We start from the raw sequence: 16,426 nt of genomic DNA on the forward strand, positions 1-16,426 counted from the left end.
GAATCAATACCCACGTCTGCAATGGAGACATATGAGCGCATCAAGAACAAAATAACAATGCTCTTGTCACCCCTCTGGATGTGAGAAATAAGTGCATAAGATGCTGTTGTTTGCAAGTCATAACCTAGATGACCCATAAAATTTATTTAAAAAAACCCTCAGGGGTCAAAACCTGCAACTTCACCGAATTAGGCCATTTCACGAAATAACCCTTCACGGCCAAAAATCTACAATCTCACGAGTTCAGGTTTCTCATAAATTATAGTCTCACGGCTTAAAAACTTGCTCTTTCACAATTTAAGCCCCATCATGGATTAAGCCATATCACGTAATAGCCACTATATATTTGTTAAGATTATTTCTTACTATTCTTTTGGCTAAATTAATGTAACAGCTGCTCCATGAGTACATATCCATACTCATGCACTGGAGAACATTTGCACCAACACCTCACTATCAACAACTTCCAAGTACATCCCTGGATGGGGGGGCCATGGTGGGTGAAAGCCTGGTCAATGGTACAACCCATCACCTAGAATTTTCCTTCAAATTACAAACCTTTCCAAACGATGCCACCATCTTCACAAGTCAATGATCTTCAATCCTTAGTGAAGATACCTATGTTAGCCTCGCAAGTCGACGTAATTCTTTCAATGCTCAAGTGGCTACTTCAACAAAGAGCAGTTCAATAAGAGTCTATATGAATCAATTCTTTTACTTCATGTAAATCTGCTTCATAAGAGCTCTTAAATATACATAAAAACATAAAAAGCACATGTGCAGAAGAAGACAGGAACATGTCCTTCTCAACAACATTTGACAAGAATCCTGCCACACAAAGGGACATCATCAAAGGTCAAATTCCTCAAATAATGAATGTTGCTTCAATGAATCAAATGAGGAAGTGAGAATCACCATCTCATTCTGATGATTAAGTCTACATTCCTCCGGATCCTTCTCTCTCCTCTCCCATTATTAACATCTCTTAGTATCCCCACAACTAACAAAAATCAAATGTAACCTTGCCGATGATTGCCAAAACAAAGTGAGCAAAAAAAAAAAGGAGACTCACACAAATATAAAAATTTAATCATTCGCACAAAACCCACCACCCTATTAAGAATTCCCAATACACTACTAACCTACTCATTCATTAACTAGCTTTTCTTATTTCTTCCGAGGAACAAAGACCATCGAACGTCATTTAACATCAATGCCATCGACAAAGCTTGTTCATTCTCCCCACACAACGGTCTTCAACGTGATCACACGGATGCGATCACCATCAAGAGGGGAGGAATATTGAACCCAATTCTAGGGTTAACAAGAGCTACCACCATTATCTTACATCAAGGTGTCACGGTAGATACACCAAAGGGTCATACATTCAAGATATGAAGCCAGAGTGTCCAAAGCTACAACTTGGGCAGGCACCCGTAATGGTGTCACAGAGTATTTATGGCCGTTTCCGCTTCAAGAGCGTATGGCAGCAAGATAGGATGAAGTCCTAAGTGATGTACTTCATGGATATATTATGAGAGTAGTCATTGTAATAGCATTAGGCCTCTTATGAGCCTAAAGTGCCTAGTTGGCCCCACAGTTTAAGTGAGTGTGAACACTTATGGCCATGTATATAAGTGAGTTTCTCTCATAGTACAACATACTCTCCCATTGTGCAATTGAGTCTTGCTCTTGCTAATCCTCTTGCTAATCTCTCCCCCTAATGCATGCTAGTGAGTGTGTGTGAGTGAAGTGAGGTGAGAGGAGGGACAAGGACCCATAGTGCAACGCGGCGGTGTGACAACGCTCGCGGGAGACGTGGTGGAATTGCTTCTCAAGGAGTTGTAGAGCTTGGAGACCTCAAGGGTTATGAGCTCGGCCATTGGAAAGATCCTCTCATTTCATGACAGTTTGCTGTTCACCAGGTAATATCTTTTTGGATATGTTTCAAGGAGGGTAAGGGTGAGCCATAACAGCAGGAGAGGATTCTAAGGAGGGGCCTAGACTCTTTACAGTGTCTTGAGGAGAGTTCCCCGGATAGCTCGTGGATTGAGAGTCAGATCGATGCTACCCACATGGAGATTTGGTCAATTGAGGAGAGGAGGGTGGAGTATAGATACCATGCCAAGGCCTCATTCTAGACTCAAGCCGGTGATAGAGTTACTGGAGACTTTTTTGAGATAGCCGGCCCTCACAGGAGGAGAGACGGTATTCATAGGCTACGTGGCTAGGATGGAGTTATTGTTTCCAATCCCCCACATATGTGAGAGCCATCGCCATGGATTTCGTTCGGTCTCTTCTCACTGGTGCCCCATTGTCCCCCCAGGTGATGGATGCACGCGAGAGAGTATGGAGACACACGAGAGAGGTGGTTCCCCCCTCCCTTCAGTCTTTCTTATTGACTCCTTTCACACTGCAAAGGAGTTGGCGGAGGTGGTGAAGGCATTACCTAGGGGAAAATGCCCGGCTTCCTACTTCTCTCTTTCTTCGCCATTGGAACCTCATGGAAGGTGGCCTTCGCGCTACCTTCAATGAGATTATGCTCATAGGTGCCACGTCAGAGAGGCTCACAGAGGGCTTGATACATTTGATTCCCAAGGAGGGTGGTGATAGATTGGAGATTTGGCAGTGGAGACCCATCACTCTTCTAGGAACTGCCTACTACAAGATTTTGGCCAAGGCCATTAGTAGGCGACTTCAGCCTTCCCTCCCAGACTTGATCCATGACACTCAAACTAGTTTTGTTCAGGATCGGAGTATTCTGGACAACATCTTTACCTTTTGGGAGGTGATAGCTTTGGCTAGGATGCGACAGTAGGACCTCATTGTGCTACTCCTTGACTTTGAGAAAGCTTATGATGGGGTGGATTGGAGCTTTCTAGAGGGAACTATGAGCCAGATGGGATTCCCCATGGAGTGGATTCACGAAGTCTCATGACTTTATTCAGTATCTCAGGGAGCCCGAGGAGGCGACAAATCCCCCTCTCTCGCTCGGTTCAACACGGCTGTCCTCTGGCACGGTACCTCTTTCTATTTGTCATCGAGGCCATGAGTAGTTTTTTCTTCACCGCGCCCAGGAGACTAGACTTAAGGGATTGCGCCTTCCCCTCCGCACGCAGGAGGAGGAGCTACTGGACTTAGAGTTTGCAAACAACACAATAGCCTACCTTGCTGGAGATGTTGGGAATCTCCAGAGATTTGCAGAGGCGATAGAGATTTTCTGTCGTGCATCAGGAGCACAGATCAACTAGCACGTCATGTGGTTTTTGGGTAGGCTCATCACCCACCCCGACTTGGTGACTAGTTGAGGCTTTCCAGTGGATCTCGAGGGGCACTCCAGTCAAATACATCGGCTGCCAGGTTGGCATTGATATCTCTCCCAAGAGGAGCAGCAGCTCGCTCCGCTTCTTCTGAGTATTTGGAAGCAGCTTCTCTACTGGAGCTCGGCAAGGCTATCCCTAGCAGGCAAAGTGGTGGTGGCGAACCAAGTACTGCTTGCCACCATGTGGTACATCACCTCATGCTGGCCCTTTTCTCGGGCTTGTATTGGCCAGGTATAGCATTTGATCCAGAACTTCTTGTGGGTTGGAAGTGATGGGAGGCCAGCCAGGACCAAGGAGGCATGGAGAGTGATCATTCAGCCACGTAGTTGAGGGGGGCTAGGTCTCATTGATCTAGATATACAAAGCCATGCCCTGTTGGGCAAGTTGATTGACAGAGGACTCCAACCCAGTGGTGAGTCTTGGAAGGATTTCCTCTTGGCCTCGGATTTCAGCCCGCACTCCGAGCCTTGGAGGCCCGTGGCCGTAGAGTACTAGATGGATCTTCACAGAGATGCCAGCCCGTGGTTTTAGTCCTACCTTTGAGGACAGATTCGCAGCTAGTCTACTTCATGCTTGGGATCATCTCAAGCCAGCCCTCAGACATACTGTTCCAGTGGCCTCAGAGAGGAGCAGCTTTGGCAGCCTTTGATTTGGAACCCCTTGATCCGTTTACCCACATGCTAAGGGCCCAACCGCACATATCTTGGGGCACCTTGAGCATGGGACCAGCCAGGTCTCTTGGAGATTGGGTTGCACACAGGCAGTTACCACAGGAGGAGCAGGAGAGAGGCCTGATAGGGATCTGGGGTAAAGATAGGCTCAGCATCGACATTGACTCAGCTATTCCTCCGGAGTGGCTGACTCCTATTCCAGACCCGACCGCCCCGATGTGGCTAAGCGTGTTCACCAGACATGATATTCTTGTGGCGGTCTATGGAGCAGATGAGGACAATTGTCTGCTCACTTTTTCTATTGAATTACATGGCAAATTAGAGAGATCAGAGCACCCCTTGGAGGATTTCAAAGGCTGCACCTTGTAGAGGGTGAGGGTGATTGGTTTTCGGGCACATGCATGGCACATAGATCCAGCACCGACCAAGATGGCCAGGGAGATATTTTGGTGGTTATGGATTTGGGAGTGCTGACAACTCACGTGGTTTTAGTGGGACCCTGGAGAGTGGACGTGGCATGATCCCACAGATCGGGTGGAGACTCTGGATGCCCCTTTCTTTGCATATACAGTGAGGCTCGGTCTTGCAGGATCCAGATGTCAGAGATAGATGGCACACCGGCAACAACAGCACACTGGCAGTCTCAGGGCCTATCATGGCGTTTTCTTTCAAATTTTTGGTTCAAATTTTTGGAAGAGGCTTTGGGACATCTTTCAGTCGAGGAAGATCACTCTCTTCCTATGGTTGATGGCACATAGGAGTCAAGCAGTGGGTACTTGGCCACGCGGCAGTCAGAGGGCGGTCAACAGCCTGCCCGAGGTGCGGCCACCCCCAGGAGTCTCACCGACATTGCCTTTGGGATTGCTCAAAGGCTCAGCAAATTCGGCAGCGGATTCTCCGCATCTTTGCTATGGACTTTGCTATGGACAGGGCATCGACCCAGATTATCACTTGGGGTACTGTTGCATGGGCTACCAAGGCTAGAGTGGCCAGGACTTACGAGGAGGATAGGGGAGGCCATGCCCTTCAGGTCTCCCACAATCGTATTGCAATAGTACCAGTCACAGCCCCACCTCCAACAAGTGTTTGGCATCCAGGCTCATGCTAATGCTGGGAGATTTGCAGTAGCATAGCAACCTGGCACATCTGGCATGCTAGATGTAGCCAGGCCATTGAGGGTACCCACACTCCACCGACTGAGACCATCAGGAGCATATGGCTTAACATCATTCACACCCTCTGCAGTCAGTGGGGGAAGCTAGGAGGTTCTAACCACATGCAGAAGTAGCGGGAAGCCTTCTTGAGACTTTGGAGGCCTAGTGCTTTCCTCACAGATAGAGGCGGTGACTCCATTTGGCATTACAGACCACCTGTGTGGTTGTTTCCCCCCCTCCCCCTGTATGAGATAGTCTTCTCCTCATAGAGCGACCAGCCCCATAGGAGAAGCATCTCTCCCCCTTATGATCACTTGTTTCTCGCCCTTATAGGCGAGTTTGTATTTAGCCCTTCGTGGTCGTACTTAGTCCTTTGTGGTCGTACTTAGTCCTTTGTGGTTGTTTTCTCTTTGATCTTTTTCTTCCCGAGAAAAAAAAAGGAAGTTTGAACAGTGCAGGGTCTGTGAAACCACTGGTTAAGGACCTTTTATCAGAGTTATCCATTAGGAGTGTGATGGGGTGGTGATCAGATAGGCATGTGGAGAAGTCTGTTTTACATTCAGTCCTCACAAAGGAGCTACATAAGCTTTTGCTGACATAACCTCTGTCCAATCTAGCCTTCTTGGCAAGTTCCCCCACAGCATAGTTCTGCCAGGTGAAATCACCCACATTTCCCAGGTCACACAGATCAAAGTAGTCCGAAGTAATCTGCTAGGACTGCAATTCAGCCCCTCTAAGAATCTGCCCAGCACCTCTGAACCTTTCCTCTCTATTCTCAACCATATTGAAGTCTCCCATGAGAATGATAGGAGCTGGGGCCTGTCTCAAGGTTCTCCAAGTTTTAACCCTATTGGCTTGGGGGCCTGCAACATAAATGCCTATGAAGGAGAATGTGGTTAACTCAAAAGCAACCCATTGGTCATACACATCCACTTGGACATCCTTGAGGTCTTCTTGGTGGTCATTATGCATTCCTACTACTACTCCCCCAGAACCTTGAGAATGTGCAGTGTATATCCATATATGATCTTTGGAGATGGCCTGCAACCTGTTTTCTAGTTCCTATCCACCACTAGCTTTAACTTCTGTGAGAGAAATAAAATCAATTTTCCCTTTCCTTTTTAACCATTTTCTACCTTTTGAGCCTTGGAAGGGTCTGTTGATCCTTAACATTCGAGGTAGAGCACCTCATTTAATCTTCCTATGAGGATGTGGCTTTTTAGAGCCATTCTTGGTAACTGACTGGCGGGTTGAGGTTTCAACCTAAGAGTGAATCCTTTTGAGTTATTTTGCCACTTCCATTTCACTCATCATCCTTGCATCAGGGTCAGTCGGGTCAAGGTTAACCTTGTTTTAAGCTTCTTCAGCTTGATCATCATCCAGAGGGTTATATTCATTATTCAGATCATGATCCATCTGATTAACCTAAGCTTGATCATCATCCAGAGGGTTATATTCATTATTCAGATCATGATCCATCTGATTAACCTCAGCAGTAAGTCTGTTCCCCTCCAAAGGATTAGGGATGATGGTAGTTCCCTAGGTATCCTCCAAGTCATTAGAGTTAGAGGGGTTGTCCAAAAGGGCATAAGAGTTGGCAAATGACCTTTATTCATTATTCAGATCATGATCCATCTGATTAACCTCAGCAGTAAGTCTGTTCCCCTCCAAAGGATTAGGGATGATGGTAGTTCCCTAGGTATCCTCCAAGTCATTAGAGTTAGAGGGGTTGTCCAAAAGGGCATAAGAGTTGGCAAATGACCTTTGGTGATTGGTCCTTGGTTGCCTGAATGTTTTCCTTGTATTAGGGGGGGCAGCAAAGCCATCATTTCTCTCTTTTCCAAGAGCAAGGGCTGGAGGGGGGGTTCTGGGAGGTACTGGCCTCATTGCTTTGCGTTTTGGATACAGGAGGAGAAGGAACGTGGGGGCTAGGGATTTTTAGGTTAGGGTATCTAATAGGACAATTCCTAATCACATGCCCCTGAGCCCCACAACGAAAACAGGCATTAGGGAGGTGTTTATAAAGTATTTGCTGCTTTAAAATATATTCACCATAGTTCACCTCTATTTCTTCAATTAGGGGCTTATCTAGGTCTACCTCAGCTAGAATTTGAGGATGCCAAGCAGGGTTATAGTCATTTTTAGGCCTCGGACCAAGGACTTTTCCTATGGGAGCTATAATTTTTTTGACTAGGGATAAAGATAAAAAGGTAGGTTAGGGAGTTCAACTTAAACAGGACACGCATAGGGTTTAGGACCAGAGGGGCTAAAGTCCTTGGACCACCTTAAAAAATAGAAGGGAAGATTCCTATACATCCACTGGCCAGAGCCCAACACCTTCAAAGCCATAGCAGGGTCTTTAAACAAGGAAATGTAATAGCCATTTGGGAGGGCTTGAATCACCTCCACTTCAATCCCTATGCTAACCTAGTTATCTCTTACCCAACCCCTCATAAATTCTACACGTGTGGACTAGGGCCAAATAGCAATCCAACCAGACATCTAGCTGAGTAATCGCTTTCTTGCTTATTCACCAACTCTGTGGGGAGACAGACTTGGGGAACATTGGGACATAGATTACCTGATGTAGCTGTTGTTCTCTCCGTTGGCATGGTGTGGAGGTCCTCTTCTTCAAGCTAACTTTGCTTCTACAATAGCAATAGGTTGAGTTCCTCCACTCTTGCTCTTGACTCCTGCAGCTATTATTTGGTAGCCAAGAAGTCTTCGACCATGCTATCATAACCAACTGGGGTTTCTCTATTATGTGCCATAGATGGGGGCCAAGGGGGAAACAGTTGATAGATAGGGGATCTCTTCTGCAGGATAGATTGGCCTATATACAGCCTAGTTGTGCTAGCTTGAGGCCTTATTTTAGAGACTGGACTCCCCTCCACTCGTGCCCATGCACAGGAGGGGGGAAGCTTGCTTGAGAAGAAATGGCAATAAAAAGCACCCCCAACCAAGTGGGAGGAGAAGGAGGTAGCTCAGTGTTCTGCTAAACCCTAACGAGCAAGAACATGCATGCGGCTGTGAGACATTATTTTTTACTAGTTTTGTTTTTTTGTCTTTTCTCCCCGAGCTGTGTATGCACACTCTTATAAGTGTTTGTAAGTGATCTTATCATGTCACTTCACTTGTACTTCACTCTAACAATTACCACACGTGATAAAATCAAAGCTCTTGTTCATTAAGTTTGTAAAAAAAAGTTATTTTTCAATAAATGCAATTTGGGGATTTCACATAATTAAATCATCAAATCAAAGGCGTTGCCTCGACAAAAAATTGGGGATTTTGCCAAATATGGAAAAAATCAACAAATTGAAGCTCTCAGAGCCACAAGAAATTGGGGCTTTCCAAAAATTAGGGCAAAGTTGACCTAAATATAGCTTCTACTCTATCAAGAATTTGTAGTTTTTCTCAAATGTTGAGAAAATCATCAAAATAAAGACCCTGCACCAACAACTTTTTGGGACTTTTTCACAAGAAATCCTTTTGCATCAAATTAGATGTTGAGAAAATCATCAAATTAAAGACCCTACACCGATAAATTTTTGGGGCTTTTTCATAAGAAATCCTTTTGCATCAAATTGATCATGCTACATCAACAAAAATTTGGGGATTCCAAATTGAGCATTAACGAGTACTCTCCCTTGGCCCTTAAGCATAAACAATGGCTTCAGTGTATCATTCTCTTGGATCTATAAACAGTTGATGGCTCTTTTGTGCTTTGCTGGTTGATTTTTCCCATCCAAGAGCTACTTCTTCACCCATTTAGGCTATGTGCCCTTGTATGGTGGTGTTACGTGCTTCTCTTCTTTATCATCTATGATTCCAACTCTTGTGTGGAGTTGGTAATGTTGTTGATGGTTGTGTCTAATTCTTTGTTGAAGGATAGTGCGGATAGAGCCTTCTTCTCCACCTATTGAGGCTGCTCCATGAACACCACATCATGGCTATTGATAATTATCTTCTTTGCCCTCTAGGTCGTATATTTGGTACACATGATAAGGCTTTTCCATGAATACCACATCACGACTCATAATTATCTTTTTTTCTCTTTCCTCTAAGTCGTATCATCAATACCCCTTTGACTCTATATTGTACCCTAAGAAGATACCTTTCATGCTCTTGGAATCCCACTTAGTTCTAAATGAGTCTAGAGCATGCAAAAAAAAAAGTCACAACCAAATGTCCTAAAATACGTAACCACAAGGTTTCCTACTAGAATAAGCTTCTTAAGGGGTGTCATGCCCTTCACTGCCTTTGTGTAACTTTTTTTAAGGATATACACTACATTGTTAATGGCCTCAACCCAAAATATGTTAGAACATGCAAGATACATATCATCAAAGGTTTGCAAAACCTTAGAATTGCGCTGCATAGTTGGTAAACAGTTGGTGAATGAACACTAGGTCAATGGCCTCTCAGGAACTAATTTTGCATTAGGTGACCTAATCACTATAATTCAACTACAGTATTTTAAACTCACTAAAAATATTACATTGGCATAGATGAAGCACGATGCGGTGACAAATTTTTCTCCTGGTTCATTATAAAAGCCAATTCTATATGCAACTACAGTGAGTGCAATGAACTAAAGCCTCCACTAATAAGCATAAGCTAACAATTGAGTGCAGTCTGAGTTTGACAGTCACAACATTGTATGATTCTCATATCTGAGATGATTGAGCTCATTATTAGTGCTGGGATTAGGGTTTTGGGGATTAACCCATTCACTAATTAGAGTCAAATTTATTATTATTGTATCTCTTCTAATTCAGTAATAAACATAGTGCTGATTCAATTTTGAATTTATTCATTCCATCTTATTATTGTTGGTTATGTCACATTTCCTCTCCTCACCATTTTAACATGGTATCAAAGCCTCATTTAATCCCTTACATAGACTTTGCCTAAGCGCCACCTATCCTCTAAGATCAAACATACCACCATCTGCATCAGGATTTTTTTTGAAATTTTTAATTTTCCCCGAATGCATTAGAATATGAACGGTCAAAAATTTCAGAATCCCAATGGTTTTCCCGGAATATGGAAAGCCAACAGTTTTGAGAAAATGAAAAGACAAAAAAAATCGGAATGTGAAAAGTTTCCGGAATCCAAAAGGTCAAAAGATTTTTTCGATATTCGGAAAGCCAAAAGGTTTCCCGGGAATGCAGAAAGCCAAGAGATTCCAAGAAAAAAATAAATTTCCAGAGGGAAAATAAAATATCTCGGAGAAGTAAAATTTTTCCAAATCTCTTATCCCTTTTTCAAGCTTTTTTGAAAGGCCTTCAAAAGCTTTTTTTATAAAAAAGAAATCTCTTTTTTTTAAAAGATTTTTTAACTTTTTAAAAATAATAATAAAGCTTTAAAATACAAAGCTTTGACAAAAAAATTTCTAAGGGGGGGGCGATTTTTGCCCGGCGGGGCGGCTGCTGTGCACCCCCCCTATACGGGGCTGCGCGCAAAAATGAGAGAGAGGGAGAAGGGTCTCCCTCTCCACTCTCCTCTCTCCTTCTCCAAAAAAAATTCACTCTCCACCTCTTCCTTCTCTTCTCTCTTCTCTGTTAATCAGAGAGGTTAATACTTGATTAAGTTTTCATTAATCATAATTAAAACTTAATTATGATTCAAAATTAATCCCTATTAAGAGGAGTTCACACCCCTCGAGTGACTCTTGACTCTCCATTCATGTGTGACCCTTGGATGCCTGACCCTAACCTTAATCCTTAAGGTTAGTCCTAACCCATGCTCCACTAGAGCTTGTTCCCATGCTCTCATGCTCACAAGCCTAATGTGGGTTAGCCTCCTAGTATATGCACACATAATGTGCATATAACATACTTCCCCTCTTTCAAAACATTTCACTCTTGCAATGAAAAGAAGGAGAACTGCGCTGAACAATCTCAACTAACTCCCAAGTCGAATCCTCTATTTCCCTATCTTTCCACCTAATATTAACCTCAGGGATTAGTCAACTAGAAAGTTTCATTTCCCTGAATTCAAGTACCTTATTAGGTTCATGTGGAACATAGGATAATTCTTTGACTTCAACGAGTTCTTGAGGAGTAACTGTGTTATCCTCACCTCCAAGTTTCCCTTTCAATCTATTGATATAAAAGACTGGATGAACTCTAACATGTGGAGGTAGTTTTTAGTTCATACGCAATCGTGCCAATCCGATGTATAAATCGAAATGGACCACAATATCTAGGAGATAAATTTGAGCATTTTCCTTTTGACAAAGCCTGAAGATCTTTAGGAACTTTTAAATAAACCAACGCTCCTGGTTCAAAAGACCAAATTGAGCATCCTCTATCAGCATAGAACCGTGCCCTATCCTGAGCACTCCTGATAGAATCCCGAGCTTTGGTCAGCATTTCTTGCATATCACGTAAGAAATCCCTCGATGCATCAAGCTCGATGTCCCTAAGACCGACATCAATAGGTGCCCTGGGTTAATACCCATACATAAGCATGAACGGACTAAAACCAATAGCCGTATGTTTAAAACTATTATAAGCAAATTCCATCATTGAAAGATATTTTTCCCAATTTGATGCTTTTCCAGAGACATATGCACGAAGCATATCCTCTACAATCTAATTCATACGCTCTGTTTCCCCATCAGACTACTACGGATGATCATAGGAATTCATACACTCAAAGTAGTTTCCTCGTTTGTAAACCATTCGGAATAAAGTAGGAAAACATGGCATTATAACAGTAGGAACCAGGTATCCATGAGCGGCCCAATGTACCCCACATTTGCTCATGGAATTATCGACGTCCCGAGTTACCCATATCAATATAGAGAGTCATTAACGTCTCGATGAGTCAATATGTCCATCCGTAAACCATCAGGTTGACTGTATAAATCACCTAAAGTATGGAACTAGAGAAAGAACTGCCAACAAAGGAAAAATCCAAATTTCCTTAATCTAAATACAACAAGATAAACTCGTTGAACTCTAAAGAAAGAGATTTCAACAAATGAATATGCCGACGAGATTACACTCATCAAAACATATAGGCTATAGCTAAAAGAAGTTTATCTAGAGAATGCCTACACTACAACTTTAAATGAATTCAAAAAATGAGATTGTCTTTGAATGTTGAGGTCAACATGCTAAGTGATGTTAGCAAAGCAACAATCTTGAGCCCAAATTATCCCATAAGATAATATATGTGAGGATCGCTAACGTCCCATACCACCATGATACCACCCATGCATACCTTACCAATTTGAAACTCCCTAGTATGCTGTCTAGGAAATATGAATAAAATCATGTATAAAAGGAATAAAATGGCCTTATCCTAGACTTTCACATAGTAAAACCTGTCTCTATATACCTGAGACTACATCAAGAAAAAACTCTTTCTGAGTACATCATTAGAAAAGAAATTGAATTATTGGCGCCTTTCTAATGATAACTACCCAAAACACAATAAAGTTAGGATAGAAAAATAACTCACCTAGATATATAAGCAACTAGGTATCCGAGTTGGAATATGTACAAGAGTACAAGCAATATACTTTAAAATTATGTGCAAAAAACGAAGGCAAATGCTACCTTCAAAGCACATGAAATTATCCAAAAGATCAAAAGATCCTTATAAAACCATGGATAAAAGCATAGAAGCTCCTCGAATCCATGAAAACCATAATTGATCATAACAATCAATGCATGACATCTAATGGACATTGATCATGCCAAAAGAAGCATTAAAGTTGGTGGCCAACTCATCAATCCGGAGTATATGAACATGTTGTTGTTAAAGCAAAACTCCAAAGTAAGCAAGTGAAACATGTGTGTAGCACTCAATAAAAAACCCCTAGACACAAGTGATCTAGGCAGAACCTGATGAGTCCAATAAAACTTGGAAAACATCCAATAAAATCCACCAAAATAAACAGACCAACCAACCCCATGATAGGATTTTTCTTAGGCCTAGAAAAGTAAGCATAGACCACACTTAAACAAGTCCAAAATAAATTATCATGGAAAAGTGCCGAAGGTGAAACACACTTTGAATGCAAATTCTAGCCATCATTAAAGAAAGTAAGGAACATGTCCAAAAAGAATGGCTAAACAATGGTAAAAAATCATGAAAACATTGTTCAGAAATAATCCAAACAGAAATATCTACTAATACGAGGTATAATCGTATTAATAATATGTGAATAACCCACATCTATCTAATGTCAGCACGTAAACACGTACTTCAACACTAAATAACCCTCAAAAATATTAAAGTCTCGAGAAAAAGAATTATCATGATTTTTTCCTAATTTTTCCTAATTTTATAGGGCCTCAAAATATGATAATTTTGAATTCCACCAAACTTATCTTATGGCATTCCAAACCTATTTTTTTTTTTAAAAATTAGCAATTAATTTTACCAAAATACCATTGATATTTTAAAAATTACCAATTTCTAGGATTTCTAAAAATAATTTCGAAAAATTTCCTAATTTTTCCTGAGAATACCATCGTTCACGAAATTTCCAATTCCGTTTGACAATTTTCAAATCCATAAAAAAATTATAATTTTAATGGATTTTCTAAATTTTTGGATTAAAAATATATATATTTTAGGGAAAGAAAATATCTCAGAGAAGTAAAATTTTTCCAAATCTCTTATCCCTTTTTCAAGCTTTTTTAAAAGGCTTTCAAAAGCTTTTTTTATAAAAAAGAAATCTCTTTTTTTAAAGATTTTTTAACTTTTTTAAAAAAATAATAAAGCTTCTATTTTAAAAGCTTTAATACAAAGCTTTTACAAAAATTTTCTAAGAGAGCCGCCCCCCCCCCCCCCCCCCCCCCCCCCGCCGGCTGCGCACAAAATTGAGAGAGAGGGAGAAGGGTCTCCCTCTCCACTCTCCTCTCTCCTTCTCTAAAAAAAAATCACTCTCCACCTCTTCCTTCTCTTCTCTCTTCTCTGTTAATCAGAGAGGTTAATACTTGATTAAGTTTTGATTAATCATAATTAAAAGTTAATTATGAGTAAAAATTAATCCCTATTAAGAGGAGTTCACACGCGGGAGAGGAAAAAAGAAAGAATCTCCGGATTTTGGGGAAGAGAAGAACTTTACACACACGGGAGAAAACCCAATGGATAAATTGACTATAGTAGGTGTTGCAGAGGTTCTTCTCCTTCAGCATACACCTGGCTAGCTCAAACAGTACTATGTTCTTCCTCTCAACAATTCCACTTTAGTGAGGTGTATAGCTGTAGGCCAATTTGCCTTCTGATGCCATGCTCAAGAAGATGTTTGCTGAAGTCTTTTGCAAGGTATTCTCCTCCATTATTTGACTTGATGGCCTTGATTTTGCTATTGGTCATGTTCTGAACCATAACATGAAACTCTTTGAAAAATACTTCAACTTTAGATATCATGAAGAAAACCCAAGTGTATCTGGAGTAATTATGAAACAAACATAATATGTATTACCACCAAGTGAAGGAGTGTGGGTTGACTCACAGACATTTGTGTGAATTAAGTCAAGAACTCTCGCTCTACTGGTGCTTCTAGAAAATAGTGCTCTGGACTACTTGCCAATGTAACAAGCTTCACAGACTTTGTCAGCTTTGTGCAAAGATGGTATGCCCAACACCATACCTTTTGATTTCAGCAAACACGTGCTATGGAAATTCAGATGACCACACCTTTTATGCCATAAATCTAATGGAGGGAGGATAACTTTGTCAGCTTTGTGCAGAGATGGTATGCCCAACATCGTACCTTTTGATTTCAGCAAACACGTGCTATGGAAATTCAGATGAACACACCTTTTATGCCATAAATCTGAAGGAGGATGACCTATCATCACGCATTGCTAACAGTGTTGCTATTGATCCACTCAACTTGAAGAGTTTGCCTTGCTTCTAACCTCTTTCGACGACTTCGTAGCTGTGTTGAGGATCTCTGATTAGGCAGTGCTGACCTTCAAATTCAACTTTGAAGCCTTTATCCACCATGTCTCCAAGTGAGAGGAGATTCTTGGTGAGTAAAGGCACCAAGAGGACATCTCCAAGCTGCTTTCTTTCCCTTGTGGTCACCTCAAGGAAAACTACTGCTTTACTTGTGAGATAGAGTTAGGAGTGTTGTTTGCAGTATAAATGAAACCATCATGAGTGAGTAGAATCCAATTTAAAGAAATATTCAGCATGAGAAGTCATGTGGAAGCTTGCCCTAGTATCAATCCACCATGGTTCCTACTTGCTGCCATGGTCTACATGATTGGCCTCTGTGATCTCTTTAATAGAGAGAAAAGTACTGGCATTTGTGAAACTGTCAGAGCTGCCATCTTCAGCATAGCTAACTGATTTCCCTTTCAGATCGGCTTATTTTTTTGGCAATCTTTCTCAATATGTCCATATTTTTTACAGTAATAACATTGAAAAGGGTTATTGATAGGTTTTAGATTTAATGCTTATGTACTATTGTGCAACTTTAACATGTGTTGTTGCTAATGTGTAATGTGTTTGAATAGACAACCTGTAGGTTAGTGAGATTGATGAGCTTTGTGCTCGTAAGCCGATATGGCTGGGACGTGATGGCGGTGATATGGCATGAGCTATTATTACTGCGAAAGTTCTCATTTTTTGTATTTTGGCTGTACTATTTACTACGATATATTTTGGTCGTAGTATTTACTACGAGATATTTTGTATTATTTTTTAGATATGAAGAATTTATCTTAGCTTTTGGTTAAAGCAACTCCTATTTTTGTAAAGGACAAGCCCAAGCAAAAAGCGTGCAACTTTTTTTGGCATGTGGGCTATTTTTATGAATAAAGATATAAATACCCAAGAAGTGGGAGGATGCCGACACTTCTTGGAGGCGGAGATTGCACCCAATACTATGTTCAAGGTGATGTCTATTCTATTTCTTGTTTTTATGTTATTTTATGCTCATCTTGTCAATTTAAATTCAATTATATGGTTTAGTCTTTGTTGTATATGTGAGTTTTGTATTATTCTTTATTTGAGATCCCGTGTCAAGATTGTTTTTTTAAGAGAGATTTTGATATGGTTGAACAATTTAACTCATCATGTGCGATGGAGTTAACATTAAACCATTGCTAGCAAATTGCTTTTGTTGCATGCTATGGCCATGGATTTAGGTGGTATTTTCTTTTTGGGATGGGCCATGGGGATGAGGAAAGACATATCTATAAAGTTACTTGTTAGCACGATTACGTGCAGGGCATGTTGCTCTGAGTTTAATACCAGGATCCATAGGGAAAGTGATGGGGCTTACAATGTGTCATCC

The sequence above is a fragment of the Cibotium barometz genome, chromosome 3, assembly GCF_041138505.1.
Source record: "Cibotium barometz isolate CiBa-2024 chromosome 3, ASM4113850v1, whole genome shotgun sequence".
Classification (NCBI taxonomy): domain Eukaryota; kingdom Viridiplantae; phylum Streptophyta; class Polypodiopsida; order Cyatheales; family Cibotiaceae; genus Cibotium; species Cibotium barometz.